Source organism: Labrus mixtus, unplaced genomic scaffold (genome assembly GCF_963584025.1).
Source record: "Labrus mixtus unplaced genomic scaffold, fLabMix1.1 SCAFFOLD_93, whole genome shotgun sequence".
NCBI lineage: Eukaryota > Metazoa > Chordata > Actinopteri > Labriformes > Labridae > Labrus > Labrus mixtus.
Genome location: NW_026870365.1, coordinates 80,001 through 105,000, shown reverse-complemented (window position 1 = coordinate 105,000; position 25,000 = coordinate 80,001). Strand labels below are relative to the sequence as shown.

The 25,000-nt window shown below is 41.9% G+C and overlaps 14 non-coding genes and 16 pseudogenes across 14 annotated transcripts; all 30 read right to left on the bottom strand.

Moving 5' to 3' along the window:
- Positions 1-5,535: 5,535 nt before the first annotated feature.
- On the bottom strand, positions 5,536-5,654 carry LOC132971460 (5S ribosomal RNA). Its single transcript, XR_009672662.1, has one exon. It is a non-coding gene; the product is annotated as a 5S ribosomal RNA (ribosomal RNA).
- Positions 5,655-5,776: 122 nt separating this feature from the next.
- LOC132971530 (5S ribosomal RNA) lies at positions 5,777-5,896 on the bottom strand. The gene has a single exon (XR_009672733.1). It is a non-coding gene; the product is annotated as a 5S ribosomal RNA (ribosomal RNA).
- Positions 5,897-6,017: 121 nt separating this feature from the next.
- On the bottom strand, positions 6,018-6,136 carry LOC132971604 (5S ribosomal RNA). Its single transcript, XR_009672762.1, has one exon. It is a non-coding gene; the product is annotated as a 5S ribosomal RNA (ribosomal RNA).
- Positions 6,137-6,257: 121 nt separating this feature from the next.
- LOC132971451 (5S ribosomal RNA) lies at positions 6,258-6,376 on the bottom strand. The gene has a single exon (XR_009672653.1). It is a non-coding gene; the product is annotated as a 5S ribosomal RNA (ribosomal RNA).
- A 6,513-nt stretch (positions 6,377-12,889) lies between these two features.
- On the bottom strand, positions 12,890-13,008 carry LOC132971539 (5S ribosomal RNA). The gene has a single exon (XR_009672742.1). It is a non-coding gene; the product is annotated as a 5S ribosomal RNA (ribosomal RNA).
- A 122-nt stretch (positions 13,009-13,130) lies between these two features.
- Positions 13,131-13,249, bottom strand: LOC132971510 (5S ribosomal RNA). The gene has a single exon (XR_009672713.1). It is a non-coding gene; the product is annotated as a 5S ribosomal RNA (ribosomal RNA).
- Positions 13,250-13,371: 122 nt separating this feature from the next.
- On the bottom strand, positions 13,372-13,480 carry LOC132971624 (5S ribosomal RNA; annotated as a pseudogene).
- A 124-nt stretch (positions 13,481-13,604) lies between these two features.
- LOC132971709 (5S ribosomal RNA) lies at positions 13,605-13,713 on the bottom strand (annotated as a pseudogene).
- A 352-nt stretch (positions 13,714-14,065) lies between these two features.
- Positions 14,066-14,174, bottom strand: LOC132971647 (5S ribosomal RNA; annotated as a pseudogene).
- A 123-nt stretch (positions 14,175-14,297) lies between these two features.
- Positions 14,298-14,416, bottom strand: LOC132971462 (5S ribosomal RNA). Its single transcript, XR_009672664.1, has one exon. It is a non-coding gene; the product is annotated as a 5S ribosomal RNA (ribosomal RNA).
- Positions 14,417-14,539: 123 nt separating this feature from the next.
- On the bottom strand, positions 14,540-14,658 carry LOC132971479 (5S ribosomal RNA). Its single transcript, XR_009672681.1, has one exon. It is a non-coding gene; the product is annotated as a 5S ribosomal RNA (ribosomal RNA).
- Positions 14,659-14,763: 105 nt separating this feature from the next.
- LOC132971808 (5S ribosomal RNA) lies at positions 14,764-14,872 on the bottom strand (annotated as a pseudogene).
- A 122-nt stretch (positions 14,873-14,994) lies between these two features.
- Positions 14,995-15,113, bottom strand: LOC132971833 (5S ribosomal RNA). Its single transcript, XR_009672790.1, has one exon. It is a non-coding gene; the product is annotated as a 5S ribosomal RNA (ribosomal RNA).
- Positions 15,114-15,235: 122 nt separating this feature from the next.
- On the bottom strand, positions 15,236-15,344 carry LOC132971819 (5S ribosomal RNA; annotated as a pseudogene).
- Positions 15,345-15,467: 123 nt separating this feature from the next.
- On the bottom strand, positions 15,468-15,576 carry LOC132971746 (5S ribosomal RNA; annotated as a pseudogene).
- Positions 15,577-15,699: 123 nt separating this feature from the next.
- LOC132971461 (5S ribosomal RNA) lies at positions 15,700-15,818 on the bottom strand. The gene has a single exon (XR_009672663.1). It is a non-coding gene; the product is annotated as a 5S ribosomal RNA (ribosomal RNA).
- A 123-nt stretch (positions 15,819-15,941) lies between these two features.
- Positions 15,942-16,060, bottom strand: LOC132971477 (5S ribosomal RNA). The gene has a single exon (XR_009672679.1). It is a non-coding gene; the product is annotated as a 5S ribosomal RNA (ribosomal RNA).
- A 105-nt stretch (positions 16,061-16,165) lies between these two features.
- LOC132971807 (5S ribosomal RNA) lies at positions 16,166-16,274 on the bottom strand (annotated as a pseudogene).
- A 122-nt stretch (positions 16,275-16,396) lies between these two features.
- On the bottom strand, positions 16,397-16,515 carry LOC132971832 (5S ribosomal RNA). Its single transcript, XR_009672789.1, has one exon. It is a non-coding gene; the product is annotated as a 5S ribosomal RNA (ribosomal RNA).
- A 122-nt stretch (positions 16,516-16,637) lies between these two features.
- Positions 16,638-16,756, bottom strand: LOC132971834 (5S ribosomal RNA). The gene has a single exon (XR_009672791.1). It is a non-coding gene; the product is annotated as a 5S ribosomal RNA (ribosomal RNA).
- A 122-nt stretch (positions 16,757-16,878) lies between these two features.
- LOC132971573 (5S ribosomal RNA) lies at positions 16,879-16,987 on the bottom strand (annotated as a pseudogene).
- A 122-nt stretch (positions 16,988-17,109) lies between these two features.
- Positions 17,110-17,218, bottom strand: LOC132971618 (5S ribosomal RNA; annotated as a pseudogene).
- A 123-nt stretch (positions 17,219-17,341) lies between these two features.
- Positions 17,342-17,450, bottom strand: LOC132971811 (5S ribosomal RNA; annotated as a pseudogene).
- Positions 17,451-17,572: 122 nt separating this feature from the next.
- LOC132971684 (5S ribosomal RNA) lies at positions 17,573-17,691 on the bottom strand. The gene has a single exon (XR_009672770.1). It is a non-coding gene; the product is annotated as a 5S ribosomal RNA (ribosomal RNA).
- A 122-nt stretch (positions 17,692-17,813) lies between these two features.
- On the bottom strand, positions 17,814-17,922 carry LOC132971755 (5S ribosomal RNA; annotated as a pseudogene).
- Positions 17,923-18,275: 353 nt separating this feature from the next.
- On the bottom strand, positions 18,276-18,384 carry LOC132971798 (5S ribosomal RNA; annotated as a pseudogene).
- Positions 18,385-18,506: 122 nt separating this feature from the next.
- Positions 18,507-18,615, bottom strand: LOC132971774 (5S ribosomal RNA; annotated as a pseudogene).
- Positions 18,616-18,737: 122 nt separating this feature from the next.
- LOC132971733 (5S ribosomal RNA) lies at positions 18,738-18,846 on the bottom strand (annotated as a pseudogene).
- A 122-nt stretch (positions 18,847-18,968) lies between these two features.
- LOC132971632 (5S ribosomal RNA) lies at positions 18,969-19,077 on the bottom strand (annotated as a pseudogene).
- A 121-nt stretch (positions 19,078-19,198) lies between these two features.
- On the bottom strand, positions 19,199-19,307 carry LOC132971769 (5S ribosomal RNA; annotated as a pseudogene).
- Positions 19,308-25,000: the final 5,693 nt, after the last annotated feature.

Below are 25,000 nucleotides of genomic sequence, written 5' to 3'. Positions count from 1 at the left end.
CACACATTAATTTTCTTACTTTCATACAGTGCATAATTCCTCCTGTTAAAAAACGCTTTTCTTGCAAAAGCCAAAATTATATTCATTACATTGTGATTTTTTTGTTTTGTTCCCACCCCCAACAACACCGACAATTCCCACCCCCTTTCATTCCAACACTCATTCTTACTGCATTTCCCCAACATTTCTCTTATTTTTCCCCAAAAATAAACCAATTCCCCACACGTAACAAACAAATGTATTAAATCCTCATCCGTACTTTCACATACACAGCACTTTCTTTCATACCTCTCCTTATGGATCTGATGCAGGACGATGCAGGTGAAGATCCTCCTGTGCCTCAGTTTGAAATCGAGGTCAAATATTGCATGTGGTGTATGCGGAATGTTAATGTTCTTCCATATCATGTTGCTTGTTATGTCCGGGTATGTGTCTGTCCATTTTACTTCGGATGTGGGTTTCTGTATTCTATGTGTGATTGCGCATCTATACCAAATTTTTGTAGTGACATCTATAATGTTGTGTTTCTTCTCCCCTAGGCACAGGGAGATCCCCCCCACATCGTCCCGCATCACTCCCTCCTTCTCTTTGATTAATTTTTCCCATTCGCTCGACAAAGACAATTTTACATTTGCAAACACTCCCTCAATCACATGCTTTCTGCACACACACCCTTTATTTTTTAAACCCCTCACCACCATTTGTAAATCAAAATCCCCCCCACAGTTCAGTAAATCCCTTATTCTAATATATCCCGCTTTCGACATAGCTTCACACTTAATTACCCTCTCCCCATTTTTAAAATACGGGCTCGAGAGGAAGGGCAGTCGTAGCACTGACCCTCTCGTTCCGCACTCTGGTACAGTCCAGGATGAAACCTGATACCACGCACTGAGTACTTCCTGGAAAAGTGTTTAAATGAATCCGGGTTATTGATCTGGTACAGGTTGTCCTCGTTGTAGAGTCCAAAACTGCACAGATATTGTTTGAAGTGGTTTTTCCAAACTACGTTCCGGTTCTGGTCCATAAATTTGCCTATCAATTTGACTCTTAGTGCTACTTTTTTTGTAAGTAAATCAATCAAAGCTAGCCCCCCCTGATCTTTAGCCCCTATTATTGTTTTGTGAGCTATACTCGCTGCTTTGTTTTTCCAAATAAAGTCCCTAATGGTCTTTGAAATCTCCTTAAAGGCCCAGTCCGGAAGCGTACAAGTACTCAGCGCATGATTCACTTTGGACAACACGAGAGCATTTGTTACGGCTACCCTTCCTCTCAACAATAGACCCCTCGTTTTCTACAAATTCAATGTTTTTTTAATTTTACCCACCACCTCTTTCCATGTTACATCATCACATTCATTCTCATTTTTCCCCATATTCACTCCCAACACTTTTCTTCTCTCACACACCGTTTTAAATCCCCACTTATTAACTAGATTGGATTCCTTACCTAGTAACATAATTTCTGACTTATTTTCATTTACTTTTGCCCCAGATGCTCTTTCATAAGTTTGTACATGTTTTAATATCAATTCTATATCCTCCTCTCCTTTTACCATTATATTCACGTCATCTGCATACTGTATTATTTTTACGTTTTCCTTACCTATACCTTTTATGTTTACGTCTTCCGATATCAGTGCTGCCAGCGGCTCTGCTACCAAGCTGTACAACAGCGCTGACATCGGACATCCTTGTCTCACTGACCTTGATATTTTAAAAGAATCAGTTAGTTCCCCGTTACATTTTATCTTGCTTTCCGCTCCTGTATACAACATATTTATCCATTCTCTCATTCTCTCCCCGAATCCAAACTTCTCTAACACCTTCCCCATGAACCCGTGATCTACTCTGTCAAAAGCTTTATTTAAATCAATCCCTAGCCATATTCCCCCCTCCCCTTCCATATCCCTGACCGTCTCTTTTATTGAAATGATTGAGTCTGCTATGTCTCTGTTTGGTATACTGTATGATTGTGTTTGTTCTATGATTGTTCCTATTACCTCCCTGATTCTATTGGCTATTGTTTTCGCTATGATTTTGTAGTCTGTGTTGAGTAGGCTGATTGGTCTGTAGTTGTCCAGATTTTTATTGTCCCCCTTGTTTTTGTAAAAAATAGTAACCACCCCTTCCCCTAAACTTTTTGGTATATGTTTCACTTTTTCCATATATTTACTCAATTTGTTCACCAAGGGCACCAGCTGCTCTTTGAAAGCTTGGTAGAATTCCACAGTTAGGCCATCGCTCCCAGGACTTTTGTTTTTGTTTAACCCCTCTAAAGCACTTCTGATTTCTCCCTCTGTAAACTCACAATCACACCACATTTTATCGTCCTCGCTTAGTTTTTTCTTTAAGGCACCCAAAGCTCTGTTCACACTCACGCTATCACACTCCTGTCTCGAAAACAGGCTTTCATAATAGCCCTTTACTATTTCTAAAATTCCCTTTTTATCTGTCACACTTTTACCTGCTTCATTTAATAATTTGTTTATTTCTGTTCTTTTTTGTTTTTGTTTTTCCAGACCTAAAAAAAAGGCTGTACTCCTCTCCCCCTCATACATATATTGTATTTTACTCCTAATGGCTGCACCCCTACTCTTTTTAAGTTCAATCACTCCCAACTGTTCTTTTAAGTGTATGTATTTTTCGACATCTACATTATCTACACTGTCAAGCGATGCTATTTCCTCACTTAGTTGTTTTCTCAAATTCTCTTCCTTTCTATTTTCTCTCCACTTTTTCTCTTTACTATAATTGATACACTTTTTTTTAATTCTGCCTTTTACACTATCCCACCACACATTCATATCTTCACTCTCATTCCACTCATATCCCACATCATTCAACAATCTTTCCATACTTTTCACAAACATTCCATCATCCAGCAAGCTTGCATTAAAGCACCATATCCCTCCTTTACGTACATTCGTTTCTTTTCTAAACGTGATTTCTATTCCAGCGTGATCGCTCCACATATTAGTTTTATATTCAACTTCTTTAATCCACCTCACTACCTCGCATGTCACCAAAGCATAATCTATTCTAGATTGTTTTAATCTATTTAGTACAATTTGTCTCCTGGAGAACACCCTCTCCCATGGATGTAGCAATCTCCAAATATCAATGCATTGTTTCGTTATCATTATATCTTTAAGTGTCCCCCTGCTCACATCCCCCTTAAACACATTATTTTTTGACACATCGGTGGGTGTCATCGCCACATTAAAGTCACCGATTATTATACAAATCCTTTCCCACCATTTGCTTATTGCAATAAAGAACGTTTTCCTTTCTTTTTCTCCATTCGGTGCATATATATTTATGATTCTTATATTTTTCGTTTCATACACACAGTCTATTACTATTATTCTTCCTTCTTTGTCTCCATAAACCAAATTTACCCCTGTTACCCGACCCGTTTTGACTAAAACCGCCACTCCTCTCGCCCTCGACGTGCCATTGGAGCAGAAAATATGGCCCACAAAGTCTTTTTTTATGTCTTCCACCAGGGAATCATCCCACCTGGTCTCCTGCAGGCACAAAACGTCATTCTGCAAGGAAAGAATCGAATGTCTTTTTTCTTTGTTCCTTAGTCCATTCACGTTAATCGAAAATAAATTAAAGGCCATTATCATAAAAATAAAAACAAAAAAAACGGATTTACAGGGGTTATTGTCAGTCATTATTTGTCCTTACATTTCAATTTTTTCACCAACTTTTTTCGTTGTCCAAGACTTAGTCTTTTTTGCGCACTCGCCAGTTCACCCACATCCATTTCGCTGTCCGTTTCATTGGGACTGGTGCTTTTACCCGTATTATTTAGCGTGATTTTTCTCCCTCCCGCCTGTCCAACACCACTCTCAGGCATCTCCCTCCCCTCTGTGCTCATGCTTACCCCCGGGTCTTCTGCCACGTCCCTTCCGTCTCCTTTTTTCCCTCTCTCGCTCGTTTTTCGCTGCTTCTGCTGTCCTCCCTCTCCAGCCAGCTCCGGCGTCTCCAGCTCGCACTCTGACGCCCGTTCTCCTCCGCTCTCTCTGCTCTGCTCCATTTCTCCGTCACTGTTCTCGTCTTCTCTGATCTCCTTCCTGCTTGCTCCGATCACCTCCTTCTCCTCCGCCTCCTCCTCGTACACCTCCTCCGCCTCGTCTTCATCCTCGTACACCTCCTCCACCTCGTTCTTGCTCTCCTCTCCGTTTTCACACTCACATTCATTTTCTCTTTTTTTACAGTTTGTGCATTTTGTGCTGTTCGCGCTGCACTCTCGCGCAAAGTGTCCCTGCACCCCACAGTTGTGGCACATAAATTCTGGACACTCTCTCAGGATGTGTCCCGGCTGGATGCACATCCTGCACACTTTTTGTTGTCTATCATGTATTACTCTAAAGTATTCGTTCCCCATCACAGTGTTAAACTTTGTGGAGTAAGGGAGTGACTGTACCTGGTCATTAAATCTGACCCGGACAAACCTCGTTCCGTCAGCTATCATTGTTCCAGGCCACATTCTGCGTTTTATTGGTGATGTCGGTTTCACTCCCCATCCCGTCAGCTTCCAAACTATTTCTTCATCTGTGATATACGCTGGCAGGTTTAAAAAAGACACCACCAGCTCATCATTATTTAGTTCTCTCGCCACGACTCTGGTCTCTCCGATCTTAAATCCATCCAGCAGCCTTTCCTTTCCTTTAATGTTGCTCACCGTCACCTCCAGTTTTTCAGGTCCCAGGGTTCTGCACGCCAGCAGGCCCCCACAGATCATTTTTATGTTGCTCATGACGTGATTTAGAGGAACTTTGTCTCCCACCATTTCAATGTTTAGTGTTAGTTTTCTCTCAAAAGACACTTTTGCTTCCTCTTTTTCTGCTCTCTCGCCACCTCTCCCATTCTCTGCATGCGGAGCAATCAGCCCGCCGCTCCTCTCTCTTCCTCTCTCTCCGTCATCCATTCCGTTCCCTGTTTCATTTGCCGTTTTCATCCGTCCTTTTTGTCCGTCGTTCTTCTCGTTGTCGTTTAATCCATTCCTTTGTTTCAGTGCCATGTTTGTTTGTTCACGTTGTTGTCCGTTCTCTTTTCCTTTTTCCATCTCTCCAGTCCGTGGTCCTGTCATCTTTGTGATCCGTCCGTGTGAGTTTGCTCGCGACATACGAGCAAACATTCACAAAAAACAAAAATTCTTCACAAAATTGTGGAAAAAAAAACAGGAGAAAAGGTGAAAAGAAAAACGATCCCCCTAACAGTCAGTGACTGCTGGGGGACATTCACTCACAATCTGAGGTATTTAAATAAATCCAAAGCGCATCCAAAAAACAAACAAATTAGTCCAGCTGTCCTGCTCAGTACTGACACGTCAGCTCTCCTTCAGCACCACACAAACTCTGACAGCAAAAGGGGCGTGTTCAGGGTGGTATGGCCGTAAGCCATTATTGTGTGCAGAAAGGGGCCTTTTAAAGATGTCATGCCCTTGATTCTGGCTGAATTTTTGGACATGTGAATATGTCTCTATATGATAAAAAAAAACATATGATCAAAAAAATTAAAAAGCTTACAGCACCTGGTATTCCCAGGCAGTCTCCCATCCAAATACTAACCAGGCCCGACCCTGCTTAGCTTCCGAGATCAGACGAGATCAGGCGTGTTCAGGGTGGTATGGCTGTAAGCCATTATTGTGTGCAGAAAGGGGCCTTTTAAAGATGTCATGCCCTTGATTCTGGCTGAATTTTTGGACATGTGAATATGTCTCTCTATGATAAAAAAAAAACATATGATCAAAAAAATTAAACAGCTTACAGCATCTGGTATTCCACAGGCGGTCTCCCATCCAAGTACTAACCAGGCCCGACCCTGCATAGCTTCCGAGATCTGACGAGATCGGGCGTGTTCAGGGTGGTATGGCTGTAAGCCATTATTGTGTGCAGAAAGGGGCCTTTTAAAGATGTCATGCCCTTGATTCTGGCTGATTTTTTGGACATGTAAATATGTCTCTATATGATAAAAAAAAACATATGATCAAAAAAATGAAAAAGCTTACAGCACCTGGTATTCCTAGGCGGTCTCCCATCCAAGTACTAACCAGGCCCGACCCTGCTTAGCTTCCGAGATCAGACGAGATCGGGCGTGTTCAGGGTGGTATGGCCGTAAGCCATTATTGTGTGCAGACAGGGGCCTTTTAAAGATGTCATGCCCTTGATTCTGGCTGAATTTTTGGACATGTGAATATGTCTCTCTATGATAAAAAAAAACATATGATCAAGAAAATGAAAAAGCTTACAGCACCTGGTATTCCCAGGCGGTCTCCTATCCAAGTACTAACCAGGCCCGACCCTGCTTAGCTTCCGAGATCGGACGAGATCAGGCGTGTTAAGGGTGGTATGGCCGTAAGCCATTATTGTGTGCAGAAAGGGGCCTTTTAAAGATGTCAAGCCCTTTATTCTGGCTGAATTTTTGGACATGTGAATATGTCTCTCTATGATAAAAAAAAACATATGATCAAAAAAATGAAACAGCTTACAGCATCTGGTATTCCACAGGCGGTCTCCCATCCAAGTACTAACCAGGCTCGACCCTGCTAAGCTTCCGAGATCTGACGAGTTCAGGGTGGTATGGCTGTAAGCCATTATTGTGTACAGAAAAGGGCCTTTTAAAGATGTCATGCCCTTGATTCTGGCTGAATTTTTGGACATGTGAATATGTCTCTATATGATAAAAAAAAAAACACATGATCAAAAAAATGAAAAAGCTTACAGCACCTGGTATTCCCAGGCGGTCTCCCATCCAAGTACTAACCAGGCCCGACCCTGCTTAGCTTCCGAGATCGGACGAGATCGGGCGTGTTTTTTTTTTTTTTATCTTTTATTATCAAAATTACAAAAACATTTATAATTCTTTCACATCATTTACAAGCAATGCTATTTCAATACATACACCCTCTAAATTAAACCTCCCCTCTGACGCAAACGGCACCCTAAAAACAATAAAAACATAGCATCAGAAAAAAAACTCAAACCACCCCTGATACCCCCAACTCATGACAACTCTTCTGAGTCCCTCCCCCAAAGCAAACACCCCTCTGAAAACAAACCACAAAAACATACAAAAACCCCACAGTATTCTCAAAAAACCACTGAGAAAAAAAAACCACCAAATCAAATCACCCATTTTCCCCATGACCAAAAAAGAAGCCCTCGTACCAAAAAAACAAAAACAAAATAATTTAGACATCCCACATAATTCCCTCCTCATTTACTCTACACACATTCGCACTTTCCACAAACATTCTCACAAACTCACTCTCATTCGCTATGTACAACAATTTAAGATGTGCTTTCCATTCATTCACAAACATTCTCCACACATTCATTTTCTTACTTTCATACAGTGCATAATTCCTTCTGTTAAAAACCGCTTTTCTTGCAAAAGCCAAAATTATATTCATTACATTGTGATTTTTTTGTTTTGTTCCCACCCCCAACAACACCGACAATTCCCACCCCCTTTCATTCCAACACTCATTCTTACTGCATTTCCCCAACATTTCTCTTATTTTTCCCCAAAAATAAACCAATTCCCCACACGTAACAAACAAATGTATTAAATCCTCATCCGTACTTTCACATACACAACACTTTCTTTCATACCTCTCCTTATGGATCTGATGCAGGACGATGCAGGTGAAGATCCTCCTGTGCCTCAGTTTGAAATCTAGGTCAAATATTGCATGTGGTGTATGCGGAATGTTAATGTTCTTCCATATCATGTTGCTTGTTATGTCCGGGTATGTGTCTGTCCATTTTACTTCGGATGTGGGTTTCTGTATTCTATGTGTGATTGCGCACCTATACCAAATTTTTGTAGTGACATCTGTAATGTTGTGTTTCTTCTCCCCTAGGCACAGGGAGATCCCCCCCACATCGTCCTGCATCACTCCCTCCTTCTCTTTGATTAATTTTTCCCATTCGCTCGACAAAGACAATTTTACATTTGCAAACACTCTCTCAATCACATCCTTTCTGCACACACACCCTTTATTTTTTAAACCCCTCACCACCATTTGTAAATCAAAATCCCCCCCACAGTTCAGTAAATCCCTTATTCTAATATATCCCGCTTTCGACATAGCTTCACACTTAATTACCCTCTCCCCATTTTTAAAATACGGGCTCGAGAGGAAGGGCAGTCGTAGCACTGACCCTCTCGTTCCGCACTCTGGTACAGTCCAGGATGAAACCTGATACCACGCACTGAGTACTTCCTGGAAAAACCGTGGCAAGTGTTTAAATGAATCCGGGTTATTGATCTGGTACAGGTTGTCCTCGTTGTAGAGTCCAAAACTGCACAGATATTGTTTGAAGTGGTTTTTCCAAACTACGTTCCGGTTCTGGTCCATAAATTTGCCTATCAATTTGACTCTTAGTGCTACTTTTTTTGTAAGTAAATCAATCAAAGCTAGCCCCCCCTGATCTTTAGCCCCTATTATTGTTTTGTGAGCTATACTCGCTGCTTTGTTTTTCCAAATAAAGTCCCTAATGGTCTTTGAAATCTCCTTAAAGGCCCAGTCCGGAAGCGTACAAGTACTCAGCGCATGATTCACTTTGGACAACACGAGAGCATTTGTTACGGCTACCCTTCCTCTCAACAATAGACCCCTCGCTTTCCACAAATTCAATGTTTTTTTAATTTTACCCACCACCTCTTTCCATGTTACATCATCACATTCATTCTCATTTTTCCCCATATTCACTCCCAACACTTTTCTTCTCTCACACACCGTTTTAAATCCCCACTTATTAACTAGATTGGATTCCTTACCTAGTAACATAATTTCTGACTTATTTTCATTTACTTTTACCCCAGATGCTCTTTCATAAGTTTGTACATGTTTTAATATCAATTCTATATCCTCCTCTCCTTTTACCATTATATTCACGTCATCTGCATACTGTATTATTTTTACGTTTTCCTTACCTATACCTTTTATGTTTACGTCTTCCGATATCAGTGCTGCCAGCGGCTCTGCTACCAAGCTGTACAACAGCGCTGACATCGGACATCCTTGTCTCACTGACCTTGATATTTTAAAAGAATCAGTTAGTTCCCCGTTACATTTTATCTTGCTTTCCGCTCCTGTATACAACATATTTATCCATTCTCTCATTCTCTCCCCGAATCCAAACTTCTCTAACACCTTCCCCATGAACCCGTGATCTACTCTGTCAAAAGCTTTATTTAAATCAATCCCTAGCCATATTCCCCCCTCCCCTTCCATATCCCTGACCGTCTGTTTTATTGAAATGATTGAGTCTGCTATGTCTCTGTTTGGTATACTGTATGATTGTGTTTGTTCTATGATTGTTCCTATTACCTCCCTGATTCTATTGGCTATTGTTTTCGCTATGATTTTGTAGTCTGTGTTGAGTAGGCTGATTGGTCTGTAGTTGTCCAGATTTTTATTGTCCCCCTTGTTTTTGTAAAAAATAGTAACCACCCCTTCCCCTAAACTTTTTGGTATATGTTTCACTTTTTCCATATATTTACTCAATTTGTTCACCAAGGGCACCAGCTGCTCTTTGAAAGCTTGGTAGAATTCCGCAGTTAGGCCATCGCTCCCAGGACTTTTGTTTTTGTTTAACCCCTCTAAAGCACTTCTGATTTCTCCCTCTGTAAACTCACAATCACACCACATTTTATCGTCCTCGCTTAGTTTTTTCTTTAAGGCACCCAAAGCTCTGTTCACACTCACGCTATCACACTCCTGTCTCGAAAACAGGCTTTCATAATAGCCCTTTACTATTTCTAAAATTCCCTTTTTATCTGTCACACTTTTACCTGCTTCATTTAATAATTCGTTTATTTCTGTTCTTTTTTGTTTTTGTTTTTCCAGACCTAAAAAAAAGGCTGTACTCCTCTCCCCCTCATACATATATTGTATTTTACTCCTAATGGCTGCACCCCTACTCTTTTTAAGTTCAATCACTCCCAACTGTTCTTTTAAATGTATGTATTTTTCGACATCTACATTATCTACACTGTCAAGCGATGCTATTTCCTCACTTAGTTGTTTTCTCAAATTCTCTTCCTTTCTATTTTCTCTCCACTTTTTCTCTTTACTATAATTGATACACTTTTTTTTAATTCTGACTTTTACACTATCCCACCACACATTCATATCTTCACTCTCATTCCACTCATATCCCACATCATTCAACAATCTTTCCATACTTTTCACAAACATTCCATCATCCAGCAAGCTTGCATTAAAGCACCATATCCCTCCTTTACGTACATTCGTTTCTTTTCTAAACGTGATTTCTATTCCAGCGTGATCGCTCCACATATTAGTTTTATATTCAACTTCTTTAATCCACCTCACTACCTCGCATGTCACCAAAGCATAATCTATTCTAGATTGTTTTAATCTATTCAGTACAATTTGTCTCCTGGAGAACACCCTCTCCCATGGATGTAGCAATCTCCAAATATCAATGCATTGTTTCGTTATCATTATATCTTTAAGTGTCCCCCTGCTCACATCCCCCTTAAACACATTATTTTTTGACACATCGGTGGGTGTCATCGCCACATTAAAGTCACCGATTATTATACAATTCCTTTCCCACCATTTGCTTATTGCAATGAAGAATGTTTTCCTTTCTTTTTCTCCATTCGGTGCATATATATTTATGATTCTTATATTTTTCGTTTCATACACACAGTCTATTACTATTATTCTTCCTTCTTTGTCTCCATAAACCAAATTTACCCCTGTTACCCGACCCGTTTTGACTAAAACCGCCACTCCTCTCGCCCTCGACGTGCCATTGGAGCAGAAAATATGGCCCACAAAGTCTTTTTTTATGTCTTCCACCAGGGAATCATCCCACCTGGTCTCCTGCAGGCACAAAACGTCATTCTGCAAGGAAAGAATCGCATGTCTTTTTTCTTTGTTCCTTAGTCCATTCACGTTTATCGAAAATAAATTAAAGGCCATTATCATAAAAATAAAAACAAAAAAAACGGATTTACAGGGGTTATTGTCAGTCATTATTTGTCCTTACATTTCAATTTTTTCACCAACTTTTTTCGTTGTCCAAGACTTAGTCTTTTTTGCGCACTCGCCAGTTCACTCACATCCATTTCGCTGTCCGTTTCATTGGGACTGGTGCTTTTACCCGTATTATTTAGCGTGATTTTTCTCCCTCCCGCCTGTCCAACACCACTCTCAGGCATCTCCCTCCCCTCTGTGCTCATGCTTACCCCCGGGTCTTCTGCCACGTCCCTTCCGTCTCCTTTTTTCCCTCTCTCGCTCGTTTTTCGCTGCTTCTGCTGTCCTCCCTCTCCAGCCAGCTCCGGCGTCTCCAGCTCGCACTCTGACGCCCGTTCTCCTCCGCTCTCTCCGCTCTGCTCCATTTCTCCGTCACTGTTCTCGTCTTCTCTGATCTCCTTCCTGCTTGCTCCGATCACCTCCTTCTCTTCCGCCTCCTCCTCGTACACCTCCTCCGCCTCGTCTTCATCCTCGTACACCTCCTCCACCTCGTTCTTGCTTTCCTCTCCGTTCTCACACTCACATTCATTTTCTCTTTTTTTACAGTTTGTGCATTTTGTGCTGTTCGCGCTGCACTCTCGCGCAAAGTGTCCCTGCACCCCACAGTTGTGGCACATAAATTCTGGACACTCTCTCAGGATGTGTCCCGGCTGGATGCACATCCTGCACACTTTTTGTTGTCTATCATGTATTACTCTAAAGTATTCGTTCCCCATCACAGTGTTAAACTTTGTGGAGTAAGGGAGTGACTGTACCTGGTCATTAAATCTGACCCGGACAAACCTCGTTCCGTCAGCTATCATTGTTCCAGGCCACATTCTGCGTTTTATTGGTGATGTCGGTTTCACTCCCCATCCCGTCAGCTTCCAAACTATTTCTTCATCTGTGATATACGCTGGCAGGTTTAAAAAAGACACCACCAGCTCATCATTATTTAGTTCTCTCGCCACGACTCTGGTCTCTCCGATCTTAAATCCATCCAGCAGCCTTTCCTTTCCTTTAATGTTGCTCACCGTCACCTCCAGTTTTTCAGGTCCCAGGGTTCTGCACGCCAGCAGGCCCCCACAGATCATTTTTATGTTGCTCATGACGTGATTTAGAGGAACTTTGTCTCCCACCATTTCAATGTTTAGTGTTAGTTTTCTCTCAAAAGACACTTTTGCTTCCTCTTTTTCTGCTCTCTCGCCACCTCTCCCATTCTCTGCATGCGGAGCAATCAGCCCGCCGCTCCTCTCTCTTCCTCTCTCTCCGTCATCCATTCCATTCCCTGTTTCATTTGCCGTTTTCATCCGTCCTTTTTGTCCGTCGTTCTTCTCGTTGTCGTTTAATCCATTCCTTTGTTTCAGTGCCATGTTTGTTTGTTCACGTTGTTGTCCGTTCTCTTTTCCTTTTTCCATCTCTCCAGTCCGTGGTCCTGTCATCTTTGTGATCCGTCCGTGTGAGTTTGCTCGCGACATACGAGCAAACATTCACAAAAAACAAAAATTATTCACAAAATTGTGGAAAAAAAACAGGAAAAAAAGGTGAAAAGAAAAACGATCCCCCTAACAGTCAGTGACTGCTGGGGGACATTCACTCACAATCTGAGGTATTTAAATAAATCCAAAGCGCATCCAAAAAACAAACAAATTAGTCCAGCTGTCCTGCTCAGTACTGACACGTCAGCTCTCCTTCAGCACCACACAAACTCTGACAGCAAAAGGGGCGTGTTCAGGGTGGTATGGCCGTAAGCCCTTGTTGTGTGCAGAAAGGGGCCTTTTAAAGATGTCAAGCCCTTGATTCTGGCTGAATTTTTGGACATGTGAATATGTCTCTATATGATAAAAAAAAAAACATATGATCAAAAAAATGCAAAAGCTTACAGCACCTGGTATTCCCAGACGGTCACCGATCGAAGTACTAACCATGCCCGACCCTGCTTAGCTTCCGAGATCGGACGAGATCGGGAGTGGTCAGGGTGGTATGGCAGTAAGCCATTGTTGTGTGCAGAAAGGGGCCTTTTAAAGATGTCATGCCCTTGATTCTGGCTTAATTTTTGGACATGTGAATATGTCTCTATATGATAAAAAAAAAACATATGATCAAAAAAATGAAAAAGCTTATAGCACCTGGTATTCCTAGGCGGTCTCCCATCCAAGTACTAACCAGGCCCGACCCTGCTTAGCTTCCGAGATCGGACGAGATCGGGCGTGTTCAGGGTGTTCTGGCTGTAAGCCATTATTGTTTGCAGAAAGGGCCCTTTTAAAGATGTCATGCCCTTGATTCTGGCTGAATTTTTGGACATGTGAATATGTCTCTATGTGATAAAAAAAAAACATATGATCAAAAAAATGAAAAAGCTTATAGCACCTGGCATTCCCAGGCGGTCTCCCATCCAAGTACTAACCAGGCCCGACCCTGCTTAGCTTCTGAGATCGGGTGAGTTCAGGGTGGTATGGCCGTAAGCCATTATTGTGTGCAAGAAGCGGAATTTAAATATGTCATGCCCTTGATTCTGGCTGAATTTTTGGACATGTGAATAAGTCTCTATATGATAAAAAAAAAAAAACATATGATCAAAAAAATGAAAAAGCTTACAGCACCTGGTATTCCCAGGTGGTCTCCCATCCAAGTACTAACCAGGCCCGACCCTGCTTAGCTTAGGAGATCGGACGAGTTCAGGGTGGTATGGCTGTAAGCCATTATTGTGTGCAGAAAGGGGCATTTTAAAGATGTCATGCCCTTGATTCTGGCTGAATTTTTGGACATGTGAATATGTCTCTCTATGATAAAAAAAAAATATGATCAAAAAAATGAAAAAGCTTAGAGCATCTGGTATTCCCAGGCGGTCTCCCATCCAAGTACTAACCAGGTCCGACCCTACTTAGCTTACAAGATCGGACGAGTTCAGGGTGGTTTGGCCGTAAGCCATTATTGTGTGCAGAAAGGGGCCTTTTAAAGATGTCATCCCCTTGATTCTGGCTGAATTTTTGGACATGTGAATATGTCTCTATATGATAAAAAAAAAAACATATGATCAAAAAAATGAAAAAGCTTACAGCGCCTGGTATTCCCAGGCGGTCTCCCATCCAAGTACTGACCAGGCCCTACCCTGCTTAGCGTCCGAGATCGGACGAGTTCAGGGTGGTATGGCTGTAAGCCATTATTGTGTACAGAAAAGGGCCTTTTAAAGATGTCATGCACTTGATTCTGGCTGAATTTTTGGACATGTGAATATGTCTCTATATGATAAAAAAAAAAACACATGATCAAAAAAATGAAAAAGCTTACAGCACCTGGTATTCCCAGGCGGTCTCCCATCCAAGTACTAACCAGGCCCGACCCTGCTAAGCTTCCGAGATCGGACGAGATCAGGCGTGTTCAGGGTGGCATGGCTGTAAGCCATTATTGTGTGCAGAAAGGGGCCTTTTAAAGATGTCATGCCCTTGATTCTGGCGGAATTTTTGGACATGTGAATATGTCTCTATATGATAAAAAAAAAAACATATGATCAAAAAAATGAAAAAGCTTACAGCACCTGGTATTCCCAGGCGGTCACCGATCGAAGTACTAACCAGGCCCGACCCTGCTTAGCTTCCGAGATCGGACGAGATCGGGCGTGGTCAGGGTGGCATGGCTGTAAGCCATTATTGTGTGCAGAAAGGGGCCTTTTAAAGATGTCATGCCCTTGATTCTGGCTGAATTTTTGGACATGTGAATATGTCTCTATATGATAAAAAAAAATGAAAAAGCTTACAGCACCTGGTATTCCTAGGCGGTCTCCCATCCAATTACTAACCTGGCCTGACCCTGCTTAGCTTCCGAGATCTGACGAGTTGAGGGTAGTATGGCTGCAAGCCATTATTGTGTGCAGAGAGGGGCCTTTTAAAGATGTCATGCTCTTGATTCTGGCTGAATTTTTGGACATGTGAATATGTCTCTATATGATCAAAAAAAAACATATGATCAAAAAAATGAAAAAGCTTACAGCACTTGGTATTCCCAGGCGGTCTCCCATCCAAGTACTAACCAGGCCCGACCCTGCTTAGCTTCCGAGATCAGACGAGATCGGGCATGTTCAGGGTGGTATGGCCGTAAGCCATTATTGTGTGCAGAAAGGGGCCTTTTAAAGATGTCATGCCTTTTGATTCTGGCTGAATTTTTGGACATGTGAATATGTCTCTATATGATAAAAAAAAACATATGATCAACAAAATGAAAAAGCTTACAGCATCTGGTATTCCCAGGCGGTCTCCCATCCAAGTACTAACCAGGTCCGACCCTACTTAGCTTACAAGATCGGACGAGTTCAGGGTGGTTTGGCCGTAAGCCATTATTGTGTGCAGAAAGGGGCCTTTTAAAGATGTCATCCCCTTGATTCTGGCTGAATTTTTGGACATGTGAATATGTCTCTATATGATAAAAAAAAAAACATATGATCAAAAAAATGAAAAAGCTTACAGCGCCTGGTATTCCCAGGCGGTCTCCCATCCAAGTACTGACCAGGCCCTACCCTGCTTAGCGTCCTAGATCGGACGAGTTCAGGGTGGTATGGCTGTAAGCCATTATTGTGTACAGAAAAGGGCCTTTTAAAGATGTCATGCACTTGATTCTGGCTGAATTTTTGGACATGTGAATATGTCTCTATATGATAAAAAAAAAAACACATGATCAAAAAAATGAAAAAGCTTACAGCACCTGGTATTCCCAGGCGGTCTCCCATCCAAGTACTAACCAGGCCCGACCCTGCTAAGCTTCCGAGATCGGACGAGATCAGGCGTGTTCAGGGTGGCATGGCTGTAAGCCATTATTGTGTGCAGAAAGGGGCCTTTTAAAGATGTCATGCCCTTGATTCTGGCGGAATTTTTGGACATGTGAATATGTCTCTATATGATAAAAAAAAAAACATATGATCAAAAAAATGAAAAAGCTTACAGCACCTGGTATTCCCAGGCGGTCACCGATCGAAGTACTAACCAGGCCCGACCCTGCTTAGCTTCCGAGATCGGACGAGATCGGGCGTGGTCAGGGTGGCATGGCTGTAAGCCATTATTGTGTGCAGAAAGGGGCCTTTTAAAGATGTCATGCCCTTGATTCTGGCTGAATTTTTGGACATGTGAATATGTCTCTATATGATAAAAAAAAATGAAAAAGCTTACAGCACCTGGTATTCCTAGGCGGTCTCCCATCCAATTACTAACCTGGCCTGACCCTGCTTAGCTTCCGAGATCTGACGAGTTGAGGGTAGTATGGCTGCAAGCCATTATTGTGTGCAGAGAGGGGCCTTTTAAAGATGTCATGCTCTTGATTCTGGCTGAATTTTTGGACATGTGAATATGTCTCTATATGATCAAAAAAAAACATATGATCAAAAAAATGAAAAAGCTTACAGCACTTGGTATTCCCAGGCGGTCTCCCATCCAAGTACTAACCAGGCCCGACCCTGCTTAGCTTCCGAGATCAGACGAGATCGGGCATGTTCAGGGTGGTATGGCCGTAAGCCATTATTGTGTGCAGAAAGGGGCCTTTTAAAGATGTCATGCCTTTTGATTCTGGCTGAATTTTTGGACATGTGAATATGTCTCTATATGATAAAAAAAAACATATGATCAACAAAATGAAAAAGCTTACAGCACCTGGTATTCCCAGGCGGTCTCCCATCCAAGTACTAACCAGGCCCGACCCTGCTTAGCTTCCGAGATCGGACGAGATCGGGCGTGTTCAGGGTGGTATGGCTGTAAGCCATTATTGTGTGCAGAAAGGGGCCTTTTAAAGATGTCATGCCCTTGATTCTGGCTGAATTTGTGGACATGTGAATATGTCTCTATATGATAAAAAAAAAACATATGATCAAAAAAATTAAAAAGCTTACAGCACCTGGTATTCACAGGCGGTCTCCCATCCAAGTACTAACCAGGCCCGACCCTGCTTTGCTTCCGAGATCGGGCATGTTCAGGGTGGTATGGCCGTAAGCCATTATTGTGTTCAGAAAGGGGCCTTTTAAAGATGTCATGCCCTTGATTCTGGCTGAATTTTTGGACATGTGAATATGTCTCTATATGATAAAAAAAAAACATATGATCAAAAAAATGAAAAAGCTTACAGCACCTGGTATTCCCAGGCGGTCTCCCATCCAAGTACTAACCAGGGCCGACCCTGCTTAGCTTCCGAGATCGGACGAGTTCAGGGTGGTATGGCCGTAAGCCATTATTGTGTGCAGATAGGGGCCTTTTAAAGATGTCATGCCCTTGATTCTGGCTTAATTTTTGGACATGTGAATATGTCTCTATATGATAAAAAAAAAAACATATGATCAAAAAAATGAAAAAGCTTACAGCACCTGGTATTCCTAGGCGGTCTCCCATCCAAGTACTAACCAGGACTGACCCTGCTTAGCTTCTGAGATGTGACGAGTTCAGGGTGGTATGGCCGTAAGCCATTATTGTGTGTGGAAAGGGGCCTTTTAAAGATGTCATGCCCTTGATTCTGGCTGAATTTTTGGACATGTGAATATGTCTCTATATGATAAAAAAAAAACATATGATCAAAAAAATGAAAAAGCTTACAGCACCTGGTATTCCCAGGCGGTCTCCCATCCAAGTACTAACCAGGCCCGACCCTGCTTAGCTTCCGAGATCGGACAAGATCGGGCGTGTTCAGGGTGGTATGGCTGTAAGCTATTATTGTGTGCAGAAAGGGGCCTTTTAAAGATGTCATGCCCTTGATTCTGGTTGAATTTTTGGACATGTGAATATGTCTCTATATGATAAAAAAAAAACATATGATCAAAAAAATGAAAAAGCTTACAGCACCTGGTATTCCTAGGCGGTCTCCCATCAAAGTACTAACCAGGCCCGAACCTGCTTAGCTTCCAAGATCAGACGAATTCAGGGTGGTATGGCCGTAAGCCATTACTGTGTGCAGAAAGGGGCCTTTTAAAGATGTCATGCCCTTGATTCTGGCTGAATTTTTGGACATGTGAATATGTCTCTATATGATTAAAAAAAAACATATGATCAAAAAAATGAAATACCTTACAGCACCTGGTATTCCCAGGCGTTCTCCCAGCCAATTACTAACCAGGCCCGACCCTGCTTAGCTTCCAAGATCAGACGAATTCAGGGTGGTATGGCCGTAAGCCATTATTGTGTGCAGAAAGGGGTCTTTTAAAGATGTCATGCCCTTGATTCTGGCTGAATTTTTGGACATGTGAATATGTCTCTATATGATACAAAAAAAACATATGATCAAAAAAATGAAAAAGCTTACAGCACCTGGTATTCCCAGGCGGTCTCCCATCGAAGTACTAACCAGGACTGACCCTGCCTAGCTTCGGAGATCTGACGAGTTCAGGGTGGTATGGCCGTAAGCCATTATTGTGTGCAGAAAGGGGCCTTTTAAAGATGTCATGCCCTTGATTCTGGCTGAATTTTTGGACATGTGAATATGTCTCTACATGATACAAAAAAAACATATGATCAAAAAAATGAAAAAGCTTATAGCACCTGGTATTCCCAGGCGGTCTCCCATCCAAGTACTAACCAGGACCGACCCTGCCTAGCTTCGGAGATCTGACGAGTTCAGGGTGGTATGGCCGTAAGCCATTATTGTGTGCAGAAAGGGGCCTTTTAAAGATGTCATGCCCTTGATTCTGGCTGAATTTTTGGACATGTGAATATGTCTCTATATGATACAAAAAAAACATATGATCAAAAAAATGAAAAAGCTTACAGCACCTGGTATTCCCAGGCGGTCTCCCATCGAAGTACTAACCAGGACCTACCCTGCCTAGCTTCGGAGATCTGACGAGTTCAGGGTGGTATGGCCGTAAGCCATTATTGTGTGCAGAAAGGGGCCTTTTAAAGATGTCATGCCCTTGATTCTGGCTGAATTTTTGGACATGTGAATATGTCTTTCTATGATAAAAAAAAAACATATGATCAAAAAAATGAAAAGGCTTACAGCACCTGGTATTCCCAGGCGGTCTCCCATCCAAGTACTAACCAGGCACGACCCTGCTTAGCTTCCGAGATCGGACGTGTTAAGGGTGGTATGGCCGTAAGCCATTATTATGTGCAGACAGGGGCCTTTTAAAGATGTCATGCCCTTGATTGTGGCTGAATTTTTGGACATGTGAATATGTCTCTATATGATAAAAAAAAACATATGATCAAAAAAATGAAAAATCTTACAGCACCTGGTATTCCCAGGCGGTCTCCCATCCAAGTACTAACCAGGCCCGACCAAGCTTAGCTTCCGAGATCGGATGAGATCAGGGTGCTATGGCCGTAAGCCATTATTGTGTGCAGACAGGGGCCTTTTAAAGATGTCATGCCCTTGATTGTGGCTGAATTTTTGGACATGTGAATATGTCTCTATATGATAAAAAAAAACATATGATCAAAAAAATGAAAAATCTTACAGCACCTGGTATTCCCAGGCGGTCTCCCATCCAAGTACTAACCAGGCCCGACCCTGCTTAGCTTCCGAGATCGGACGAGATCGGGCGTGTTTTTTTTTTTTTTTTTTTATCTTTTACTATCAAAATTACAAAAACATTTATAATTCTTTCACATCATTTACAACAAATGCTATTATAATACATACACCCTCTAAATTAAACCTCCCCTCTGACGCAAACGGCACCCTAAAAACAATAAAAACATAGCATCAGAAAAAAAAACTCAAATCACCCCTGATACCCCCAACTCATGACAACTCTTCTGAGTCCCTCCCCCAAAGCAAACACCCCTCTGAAAACAAACCACAAAAACATACAAAAACCCCACAGTATTCTCAAAAAACCACTGAGAAAAAAAAAAACCACCAAATCAAATCACCCATTTTCCCCATGACCAAAAAAGGAGCCCTCGTATCAAAAAAACAAAAACAAAATAATTTAGACATCCCACATAATTCCCTCCTCATTTACTCTACACACATTCGCACCTTCCACAAACATTCTCACAAACTCACTCTCATTCGCTATGTACAACAATTTAAGATGTGCTTTCCATTCATTCACAAACATTCTCCACACATTCATTTTCTTACTTTCATACAGTGCATAATTCCTTCTGTTAAAAACCGCTTTTCTTGCAAAAGCCAAAATTATATTCATTACATTGTGATTTTTTTGTTTTGTTCCCACCCCCAACAACACCGACAATTCCCACCCCCTTTCATTCCAACACTCATTCTTACTGCATTTCCCCAACATTTCTCTTATTTTTCCCCAAAAATAAACCAATTCCCCACACGTAACAAACAAATGTATTAAATCCTCATCCGTACTTTCACATACACAACACTTTCTTTCATACCTCTCCTTATGGATCTGATGCAGGACGATGCAGGTAAAGATCCTCCTGTGCCTCAGTTTGAAATCTAGGTCAAATATTGCATGTGGTGTATGCGGAATGTTAATGTTCTTCCATATCATGTTGCTTGTTATGTCCGGGTATGTGTCTGTCCATTTTACTTCGGATGTGGGTTTCTGTATTCTATGTGTGATTGCGCACCTATACCAAATTTTTGTAGTGACATCTGTAATGTTGTGTTTCTTCTCCCCTAGGCACAGGGAGATCCCCCCCACATCGTCCTGCATCACTCCCTCCTTCTCTTTGATTAATTTTTCCCATTCGCTCGACAAAGACAATTTTACATTTGCAAACACTCTCTCAATCACATCCTTTCTGCACACACACCCTTTATTTTTTAAACCCCTCACCACCATTTGTAAATCAAAATCCCCCCCACAGTTCAGTAAATCCCTTATTCTAATATATCCCGCTTTCGACATAGCTTCACACTTAATTACCCTCTCCCCATTTTTAAAATACGGGCTCGAGAGGAAGGGCAGTCGTAGCACTGACCCTCTCGTTCCGCACTCTGGTACAGTCCAGGATGAAACCTGATACCACGCACTGAGTACTTCCTGGAAAAACCGTGGCAAGTGTTTAAATGAATCCGGGTTATTGATCTGGTACAGGTTGTCCTCGTTGTAGAGTCCAAAACTGCACAGATATTGTTTGAAGTGGTTTTTCCAAACTACGTTCCGGTTCTGGTCCATAAATTTGCCTATCAATTTGACTCTTAGTGCTACTTTTTTTGTAAGTAAATCAATCAAAGCTAGCCCCCCCTGATCTTTAGCCCCTATTATTGTTTTGTGAGCTATACTCGCTGCTTTGTTTTTCCAAATAAAGTCCCTAATGGTCTTTGAAATCTCCTTAAAGGCCCAGTCCGGAAGCGTACAAGTACTCAGCGCATGATTCACTTTGGACAACACGAGAGCATTTGTTACGGCTACCCTTCCTCTCAACAATAGACCCCTCGCTTTCCACAAATTCAATGTTTTTTTAATTTTACCCACCACCTCTTTCCATGTTACATCATCACATTCATTCTCATTTTTCCCCATATTCACTCCCAACACTTTTCTTCTCTCACACACCGTTTTAAATCCCCACTTATTAACTAGATTGGATTCCTTACCTAGTAACATAATTTCTGACTTATTTTCATTTACTTTTGCCCCAGATGCTCTTTCATAAGTTTGTACATGTTTTAATATCAATTCTATATCCTCCTCTCCTTTTACCATTATATTCACGTCATCTGCATACTGTATTATTTTTACGTTTTCCTTACCTATACCTTTTATGTTTACGTCTTCCGATATCAGTGCTGCCAGCGGCTCTGCTACCAAGCTGTACAACAGCGCTGACATCGGACATCCTTGTCTCACTGACCTTGATATTTTAAAAGAATCAGTTAGTTCCCCGTTACATTTTATCTTGCTTTCCGCTCCTGTATACAACATATTTATCCATTCTCTCATTCTCTCCCCGAATCCAAACTTCTCTAACACCTTCCCCATGAACCCGTGATCTACTCTGTCAAAAGCTTTATTTAAATCAATCCCTAGCCATATTCCCCCCTCCCCTTCCATATCCCTGACCGTCTGTTTTATTGAAATGATTGAGTCTGCTATGTCTCTGTTTGGTATACTGTATGATTGTGTTTGTTCTATGATTGTTCCTATTACCTCCCTGATTCTATTGGCTATTGTTTTCGCTATGATTTTGTAGTCTGTGTTGAGTAGGCTGATTGGTCTGTAGTTGTCCAGATTTTTATTGTCCCCCTTGTTTTTGTAAAAAATAGTAACCACCCCTTCCCCTAAACTTTTTGGTATATGTTTCACTTTTTCCATATATTTACTCAATTTGTTCACCAAGGGCACCAGCTGCTCTTTGAAAGCTTGGTAGAATTCCGCAGTTAGGCCATCGCTCCCAGGACTTTTGTTTTTGTTTAACCCCTCTAAAGCACTTCTGATTTCTCCCTCTGTAAACTCACAATCACACCACATTTTATCGTCCTCGCTTAGTTTTTTCTTTAAGGCACCCAAAGCTCTGTTCACACTCACGCTATCACACTCCTGTCTCGAAAACAGGCTTTCATAATAGCCCTTTACTATTTCTAAAATTCCCTTTTTATCTGTCACACTTTTACCTGCTTCATTTAATAATTCGTTTATTTCTGTTCTTTTTTGTTTTTGTTTTTCCAGACCTAAAAAAAAAGGCTGTACTCCTCTCCCCCTCATACATATATTGTATTTTACTCCTAATGGCTGCACCCCTACTCTTTTTAAGTTCAATCACTCCCAACTGTTCTTTTAAATGTATGTATTTTTCGACATCTACATTATCTACACTGTCAAGCGATGCTATTTCCTCACTTAGTTGTTTTCTCAAATTCTCTTCCTTTCTATTTTCTCTCCACTTTTTCTCTTTACTATAATTGATACACTTTTTTTTAATTCTGACTTTTACACTATCCCACCACACATTCATATCTTCACTCTCATTCCACTCATATCCCACATCATTCAACAATCTTTCCATACTTTTCACAAACATTCCATCATCCAGCAAGCTTGCATTAAAGCACCATATCCCTCCTTTACGTACATTCGTTTCTTTTCTAAACGTGATTTCTATTCCAGCGTGATCGCTGCACATATTAGTTTTATATTCAACTTCTTTAATCCACCTCACTACCTCGCATGTCACCAAAGCATAATCTATTCTAGATTGTTTTAATCTATTCAGTACAATTTGTCTCCTGGAGAACACCCTCTCCCATGGATGTAGCAATCTCCAAATATCAATGCATTGTTTCGTTATCATTATATCTTTAAGTGTCCCCCTGCTCACATCCCCCTTAAACACATTATTTTTTGACACATCGGTGGGTGTCATCGCCACATTAAAGTCACCGATTATTATACAATTCCTTTCCCACCATTTGCTTATTGCAATGAAGAATGTTTTCCTTTCTTTTTCTCCATTCGGTGCATATATATTTATGATTCTTATATTTTTCGTTTCATACACACAGTCTATTACTATTATTCTTCCTTCTTTGTCTCCATAAACCAAATTTACCCCTGTTACCCGACCCGTTTTGACTAAAACCGCCACTCCTCTCGCCCTCGACGTGCCATTGGAGCAGAAAATATGGCCCACAAAGTCTTTTTTTATGTCTTCCACCAGGGAATCATCCCACCTGGTCTCCTGCAGGCACAAAACGTCATTCTGCAAGGAAAGAATCGCATGTCTTTTTTCTTTGTTCCTTAGTCCATTCACGTTTATCGAAAATAAATTAAAGGCCATTATCATAAAAATAAAAACAAAAAAAACGGATTTACAGGGGTTATTGTCAGTCATTATTTGTCCTTACATTTCAATTTTTTCACCAACTTTTTTCGTTGTCCAAGACTTAGTCTTTTTTGCGCACTCGCCAGTTCACTCACATCCATTTCGCTGTCCGTTTCATTGGGACTGGTGCTTTTACCCGTATTATTTAGCGTGATTTTTCTCCCTCCCGCCTGTCCAACACCACTCTCAGGCATCTCCCTCCCCTCTGTGATCATGCTTACCCCCGGGTCTTCTGCCACGTCCCTTCCGTCTCCTTTTTTCCCTCTCTCGCTCGTTTTTCGCTGCTTCTGCTGTCCTCCCTCTCCAGCCAGCTCCGGCGTCTCCAGCTCGCACTCTGACGCCCGTTCTCCTCCGCTCTCTCCGCTCTGCTCCATTTCTCCGTCACTGTTCTCGTCTTCTCTGATCTCCTTCCTGCTTGCTCCGATCACCTCCTTCTCCTCCGCCTCCTCCTCGTACACCTCCTCCGCCTCGTCTTCATCCTCGTACACCTCCTCCACCTCGTTCTTGCTTTCCTCTCCGTTCTCACACTCACATTCATTTTCTCTTTTTTTACAGTTTGTGCATTTTGTGCTGTTCGCGCTGCACTCTCGCGCAAAGTGTCCCTGCACCCCACAGTTGTGGCACATAAATTCTGGACACTCTCTCAGGATGTGTCCCGGCTGGATGCACATCCTGCACACTTTTTGTTGTCTATCATGTATTACTCTAAAGTATTCGTTCCCCATCACAGTGTTAAACTTTGTGGAGTAAGGGAGTGACTGTACCTGGTCATTAAATCTGACCCGGACAAACCTCGTTCCGTCAGCTATCATTGTTCCAGGCCACATTCTGCGTTTTATTGGTGATGTCGGTTTCACTCCCCATCCCGTCAGCTTCCAAACTATTTCTTCATCTGTGATATACGCTGGCAGGTTTAAAAAAGACACCACCAGCTCATCATTATTTAGTTCTCTCGCCACGACTCTGGTCTCTCCGATTTTAAATCCATCCAGCAGCCTTTCCTTTCCTTTAATGTTGCTCACCGTCACCTCCAGTTTTTCAGGTCCCAGGGTTCTGCACGCCAGCAGGCCCCCACAGATCATTTTTATGTTGCTCATGACGTGATTTAGAGGAACTTTGTCTCCCACCATTTCAATGTTTAGTGTTAGTTTTCTCTCAAAAGACACTTTTGCTTCCTCTTTTTCTGCTCTCTCGCCACCTCTCCCATTCTCTGCATGCGGAGCAATCAGCCCGCCGCTCCTCTCTCTTCCTCTCTCTCCGTCATCCAT